This window comes from Lynx canadensis, chromosome B3 (assembly GCF_007474595.2).
Source record: "Lynx canadensis isolate LIC74 chromosome B3, mLynCan4.pri.v2, whole genome shotgun sequence".
Taxonomy (NCBI): Eukaryota; Metazoa; Chordata; class Mammalia; order Carnivora; family Felidae; genus Lynx; species Lynx canadensis.
In genome coordinates this window covers 31004234-31010866 of record NC_044308.2, presented here as the reverse complement: position 1 = coordinate 31010866, position 6633 = coordinate 31004234, and positions in this window count along the sequence as shown.

Genomic DNA, 6633 nt, shown 5'->3' with positions numbered 1-6633 from the left:
CCCTTCTGACCCTCACTTTCCTCATCTGTATTATCCTACCCTCATGAAGTTTTTGAGAGGATTAAATGAGATAATGTGTGCAAGATACCCTCCCCCCCCCCCCCTTACATAGTAAATGTCAAAGGGAAGTTAAAGCTAGGTATGCATTCAGGCCAATGAGTTTTTCTAACATTGACTGAAACAGACCCTCTCATTTTGGGAAAAATAAAATCCCCAGCCCTAGGCTGAGATGGCCTTTTATGCAAATAACAGGCACACAGACAGCAGGGTTGGAACCCACCTTGGAATCCAGGCCCCTTGCTTCCTGATGTCCTCATCAGCTTTGCTGCACCTAGGACTGGGAACCTGGGTGTCTCTGCCTCCCCTCCAACCCCACCCAGTGGCATCTGTGATTATGGGAAGTAGACTCCAGAGAGAAGCATGTTCTGCCCTAGAAAACCCCACCACCCTGCCTTTGACCTAATTGCTGTTTGGTGGCTGCAGTGGGGAGGGGCTTGTTTGCCTGTTTGGAGCTGAGGTTGGGTCTGATTCCTGCTTTCCAGCCCACGGGTGAGTCGGCACTCCATGCATGCTCTTGGACCACTGATGGTGGGAGGTACCTCTGAGGGGCACCAGGAAGCCTGCTGGCTGGGACTAAGACCTCCAGTAGCCTCCAAGAGCCTTTGTCTCTACAGTGCTTGACTTAATCAAAGTGGCCCTTTGGGATGAAATTGCCAATAAAGAAAATATAACTAAAGTGGTAGCACCACAAACCAACCTCTTGACAGGTTTGAAGGTTGAGGTATGGGGAGGGCCTAGATAATTGAAATCCAGAGACAATCCCAAAGTTCCATTTAAATGGTTTCCAACTCCCTTCCTCATGTCCACATTGCCCTGTCTTTTCCTCAGCAATGTGCTAATGAGTGGTGAGGCTCTCCAATATTAACAGAAACTGCTACCATTTACTGAGTGATTATTGTGCGCAAGGCTTTGTGCTGGGCATTTTAGGAAGACCTGCTACATAATGCCTATTTTATTTTTTATTTTAAGTTTATTTTGAGAGTGCACATGTGCACACACACATACACACACACACACACATACACACATGCACGAGCAGGGGAGGGACAGAGAGAGAGAGGGAGAGAGAGAATCCCAAGCTGGCTCCATGCCATCAGTGCAGAGCATGAAAATGGTGCTCGATCCCCCAAACCCTGAGATCATGACCTGAGCCCCAAAAAGCAGTCGGACGCTCAACAGACTGAGCCACCCAGGTGCCCCCACAACACCTGTTTTAAAAGGCCACAGGAGCAGAGAGGTTGATAGGCCTCTACCTAATATGTCTGCAAACGGCTGTGACTCCTCAGAGCAGGACTGAGCCTTGTTGGCTGGAAGGGAAGAGATGTCCCCATGGGCGTGGGCCAGCAAGAGGTTCCGTCCTGGGGTCCACCTCTCCCATCACTACAGTCCTGATCCCTGTTGCCCATTTTGAATGAGGGTCTGGATGAATGGGCCTGGGCTGGAGCTGAAGAGCCCAGTTGTCCCCTGAGCCCCTAAGGTTGGAGTTAAGAGGAGAGGGCAGTTAGCATCCAGACTGCATTTAGCTGGCCCCAGCTGCAGAGGAGTGCTGAGGTGGGAGTAGTGGCCACAGCTTTCCCCACCAAGAGTCAAAGCTCTTAAAGTTGTCAGCATTTAAGTTCAAAGTGTTTCTCAGAGAAGGCGCTAGTTTCTCTGATTATTTTTATAAAATTCTGGAAGCTTGACAGAACAGAATACTTGGGTCTAAAAGTCACACTCTTGTTTGGCACCCTGGAGCCTCTCTAGGCTCCTGTGGCTACTGCCGGGTGAGAGGCAGAAGTTTCCAGGCCAGGGCCCAGCCTCTACACTGGTCTGTCTCTAGCTCTTCTGATGCCCCCCCTCCACCCCCCACTGACTCCTGGGCAGTACACAGCTTGGCCCCCCATGATCTGGCCCCTGCCTACCTTTCCAGCTTCACCCCATTACATGCCACCATGCAAGGCTCCCTGTCTTCTAGCCAGACTGGACAGCCTTGACTGAGCCCTGTAGCTTCTTACCTTTGCACTTGCTGCCACTTTTACTGGAAGGCCATTCTTCACCCAGCTAACTCCTATTCATGCCTCTGATACACCTGGGTGCCACCTCTTTTGGAAAGTCGTCCTTGGCCAACTCAGGCTAGATTAAATGGTCCTTATTCAGGCCCTATTATTATCCACTGAAATTGGGATCTGGAGGGCAGGAGTTGTCCTATTCCTCACAAAGCCTGGTAAGTCATTCCAAGCTTCTTATACTGACAAAATAAAAAAAGGTGTGGGGCAGGGGGAGGGAGGGGGAGTCTGTTCCTTTCTGAGAAAGACATACAACCTAGGAGCCATAAAAGCAAAGGCTGATAAATTTGCCTACAGAAAAATAAACAATTCCGCCTAGCAATAGCCCATAGGCAAGGTCAAAAGGCAAACATAAATGGGAAATTATCTGCAGGTCATATAACAAAGGTCTAATTCCCTTAGTATATAAAAAGCCATACATTGATTAGAAAAAGACCAAGAATGGGGTGCCTGGGTAGCTCAGTCGGTTAAGCATCTGACTCCTGATTTCGGCTCAGGTCATGTTCTCATGGTTTGTGGGGTTGAGCCCTGTGTAGGGCTCTATGCTGACAGTGCGAAGTCTGCTTGGGATTTTCTCTCCACTCTAAATAAATACATACATACATACATACATACATACATACATACATACAAGAGACCAAGAATATAAAAGAAGTGAGCAGAGGATAAAAAATAGAGTCCACGTGTGTATGTGTGTGTGCATGTGCGTGTATGCGACACATGGCTCTTAAACATTAAATGCTACTCACAGGGCTGCCTGGGTGGCTCAGTTGGTTAAAGGTCAGACTCTTGATTTCACTCAGGTCATGATCTCACGGTTTGTGAGTTCAAGCGTCATGTCAAACTCTGTGCTGGCAGCTCAGAGCCCGGAGCCTGCTTTGGATCTTGTGTCTCCCTGTCTCTCTGCCCCTCCCCTGCTCTCTCTCTGTCTCTCTGTCTCTCTCAAAAATAACTAAACATTAAAAAAAAGAAGAAGCTCAACCACATGCATGGGAGAGGGGTGCAAACCAAATGGAGACTGCACTGCAAGGGAGGTTCTAGTAGATCAGTGAGGGCGAGGGCACTGGCACCCTGCTGCATTGCTAGTAGGAGTGCAGATTTGGTACAACCTTGTTGGAGAACAATCTGGAAATATCTATCAAAATTACATATGTACTTTACCCTTCGACCCAGCAATTCTACTCCCAGGAATTTGTCCCACAGATACATTATGTCTGAATAAGGCTATTCATTGCAGCATTGTATGTGGCAGTAAAAGGCTGGGAACACCCTCGCTATCTCAACAACTGGAGCTTTGGTTACATAAATTAGAGTTGTTCCTACACTGGACACTACGCAGCTACAAGGTAAGTGTGAGGGAGCTCTCTAGGCGTGGATGGGGGATGCTGTCTGAGATACACTCCTAAGCAGAAAATGCAAGACGCAGAACAGTGTCATTGCACGCTAGCTTGTGTATTTAAAAAAAAAGTGAAGGGCGAGAAGGAGGATATATTTCTATTGGCTTGTAGATGCATCAAACACCTATTGAAAAATGAACAGGAAACCAGCCCAATTGTTTGCCTGTTGGCCGCAGAGCTGGGTGGTTGAGAAATGTGGGAGGCCGACTTCATTCTAAGTTGTGAGGCAGATGAATGTATTATCTACCAAGACAGTGGTAAATACACACATTTTTAAAAGGGTTCCTTCTGTCCTTTAGCCAGAAGTTCCTAAAAATGACTTGGCAGGGAGCTAATGCAAAAGACTTGGCAGGGGCGTCTGGAGATTTCCATCAAGGCGTTTGGAGTAGAAACGGATCTGTTTTTCTTGTCGTGAGCTAATAGACGACAACTTTTGAATACTGGGTGCTACTTACAAGCCTTTGAGGCCCCTGATCTCAAGGAGCTTATGGGAAGAAGATCTAAGGCCTTAAAACAATCAAATGACAGAATCAAACACCTGACTGTGTGGTACAAAGTGTGGTGTTGAGAATCAAGAAGTAGTTAGGGTGGGCCCTTTTGGAGGGCGGGGAACTCAGGCCCATGTGTACTGGAGGACCAGTGAAGTTAAAAGTGGGTGTGAAACTGGGGTACCTGGGTGGCTCAGTCGGTTAAGCGTCCAACTTCAGCTCAGGTCACGATCTCATGTTTGGTGAGTTCAACCCTACATTACGCTCTCTGCTGTCAATGCAGAGCCCGCTTCCGATCCTGTCTTCCTTTCTCTCTCCCCCTCCCCAGCTTGTGCGTGCACGCGTGCTCTCTCTTGCTCGCTTGCTCTAAAATAAATATTAAAAAAAAAAAAAGTGGATGTGAAGGGTGAATACATGCTGCCATATGCTTCATGTGGGGTACCTGGATAGGCACGTAGGCTTTGTGTGTGGTGGGACATCGGGAACTTCAGCAGGGGAGCAGGACGAATGGGGAGTGTGGCAAAGATCAGCTGTGTGATTCATGGGACAGAATGGAGGACTGAGACCCTGGAGTCAGGGAAGAAGCCAGATGCGAAGCCAGGGAAGCAAGGCTGTGCTGAAGGCCTTGGTCAGACCTGTGGTTCTGGAAAGGAAATGGAGTGCAAAAGTGAGTGATGATGTGAAGAAAAGTCAGCATGATTAGAAAGTATAAGAACCACTGTCCTTGTGGCGAGGCTGCGGGGGTTACTTAATAGCAATTATGTGTGTGTGTTACTGTAAGATTTATTAACAGTCCCCAGTGCCACCCACTAAAAGGAATTTTGCTTTGCCTGCCACTGTTTTTTCTCTTGGGATAATTTAGTCTGCCCTCATGGTTCCTGGGCATTTTGTGTGTAGAACGGGAAAAAGCAGACTGAGCTAGAGAACTGGGGAGATGGGAAGAAAGGGAAGGGAGGGAGTCTTACTTTTGGGGTTGTGTCTCCTTTGTGTGGTACATTCTGGTACTGGGTAAATGGGGACAGAAATTAAAGCCAGGAGCAGAGACTTGAGTAACTCCAAAATAGCTGAGAGAGACTCTCGTGAAAGGCCATGCAGGCTGGCCGGGAGTTGGGGTACAGTTTGTATGTTAGCTTAATAGTTTTTGAGCTGCTAGGGGGCACAAGAACCTGGAGGTGGGGAAAAAAGGGATTTTTTGAGGGATGTTGCTGAGTGATGAGGTTTTTTGGGGTGACACTGGGGTTCATGGGGTCCAGAGCCAAGGACCAAGAAACAATTCTTGAAGATGTCTTTGGTGCAAAAAGGTGATTTTATTAGAGCACCAGGACAGGACCCATGGGCAGAAAGAGCTGCCCTGGGACCATGAGGAGAGACTGGTTTTATACTATGGGGTTGGGGGAAGTAAAGTCCAGGGGAAGTTTCCAGTGAGGTTTCCATATGCTGGAGAAGACTCCCACTCCCAGGATACTGGAGGCCTAGCTATTGTCAAGCTAAGGTGGTTTTTCCTCTAGCAAAGCATTAGCATTAGGACTGTAGGGAGGTCCTGGGGAAACCTTTTACTCTGCCTGCCTCAAGTATTTGTCAGTGCAGGTTATAAGGAAATTTAGTTCTATCTGCCATTTCCTTCTGCCTTTGTTTCCCACATCACTCTGGAGGGGTGATGTTGGGACTCCAGGAACCGGAGTCTATAAGTTTCTGAAGATTAAGCTATTGATAAGATTGCCTTTTTCTTGTAATTTACTAAGATATTTGTAAATAGATGGAGACTCAAGTCTTGCAGAACTATGATCTCTATCAGTTAGCCATTTGTTTTTCCCCTTTCCTTTGTTCTTGGGCAGCCAGGAGTGCCCGAGGAATATCACACATATCCCACCTGGGGGTGGGGAGGAGGTGTTTGCGGCCTGTGAGCTTGCCTTACGCTCCTGCATTGGGCACACTTAAAGGTTCTTCAAGAGACCCATGTAAGGATTGAGGATTGGGGTTCCTTTTCTTTTTTTAATGTTTGTTTTTGAGAGCGAGAGGGAAAAATGTGAGTGGGGGAAGGGGCAGAGAGGGGGACAGAGATCCAAAGCAGTCTGTGCTGACAGCAGTGAGCCCAATGTGGGGCTCGAACCCATGAACCGTGAGATCATGACCCGAACTGAAGTCAGACACTTAACTGACTGAGCACCCAGGCGCCCCAGGATTGGGGTTCCTCTTAAATTCCTCTGCCAGTGTGTGCTTCTCCAAATGTGACTCTGCGCAGGACTGAGCCACCTGGAGCCCTGGATTATATTCAGGTTGTGCATATGTGTTATGTGTTGATCTCATTTCACCCTCCTAACACAACAACAGCTTCAGGATGAAGTCAACTAATATATTTAATTCCGTCTTATAGATGGGGAAGTGAGGGTCCCCCACCCAGTTTCTCTTTCTGCCCTACAGCCACCTCCACTCTGGCTGTCGCCTCAGAACCAGAGCTGCACCCTCATTAGCATTTACCTCGCTGGGGTCCTTTGAAACACTCCTACCACATACCACTACTACCCCCAGATACCTGTTTTTCGTAGCCTCAATTTAGTAGCTGCCTCATTAGCTTTGTCCTCCTATGGCTTCCTTCATACATGCTTTGTGGTTTCTAGGGCAGCACAAAAATCTGAAATGTCA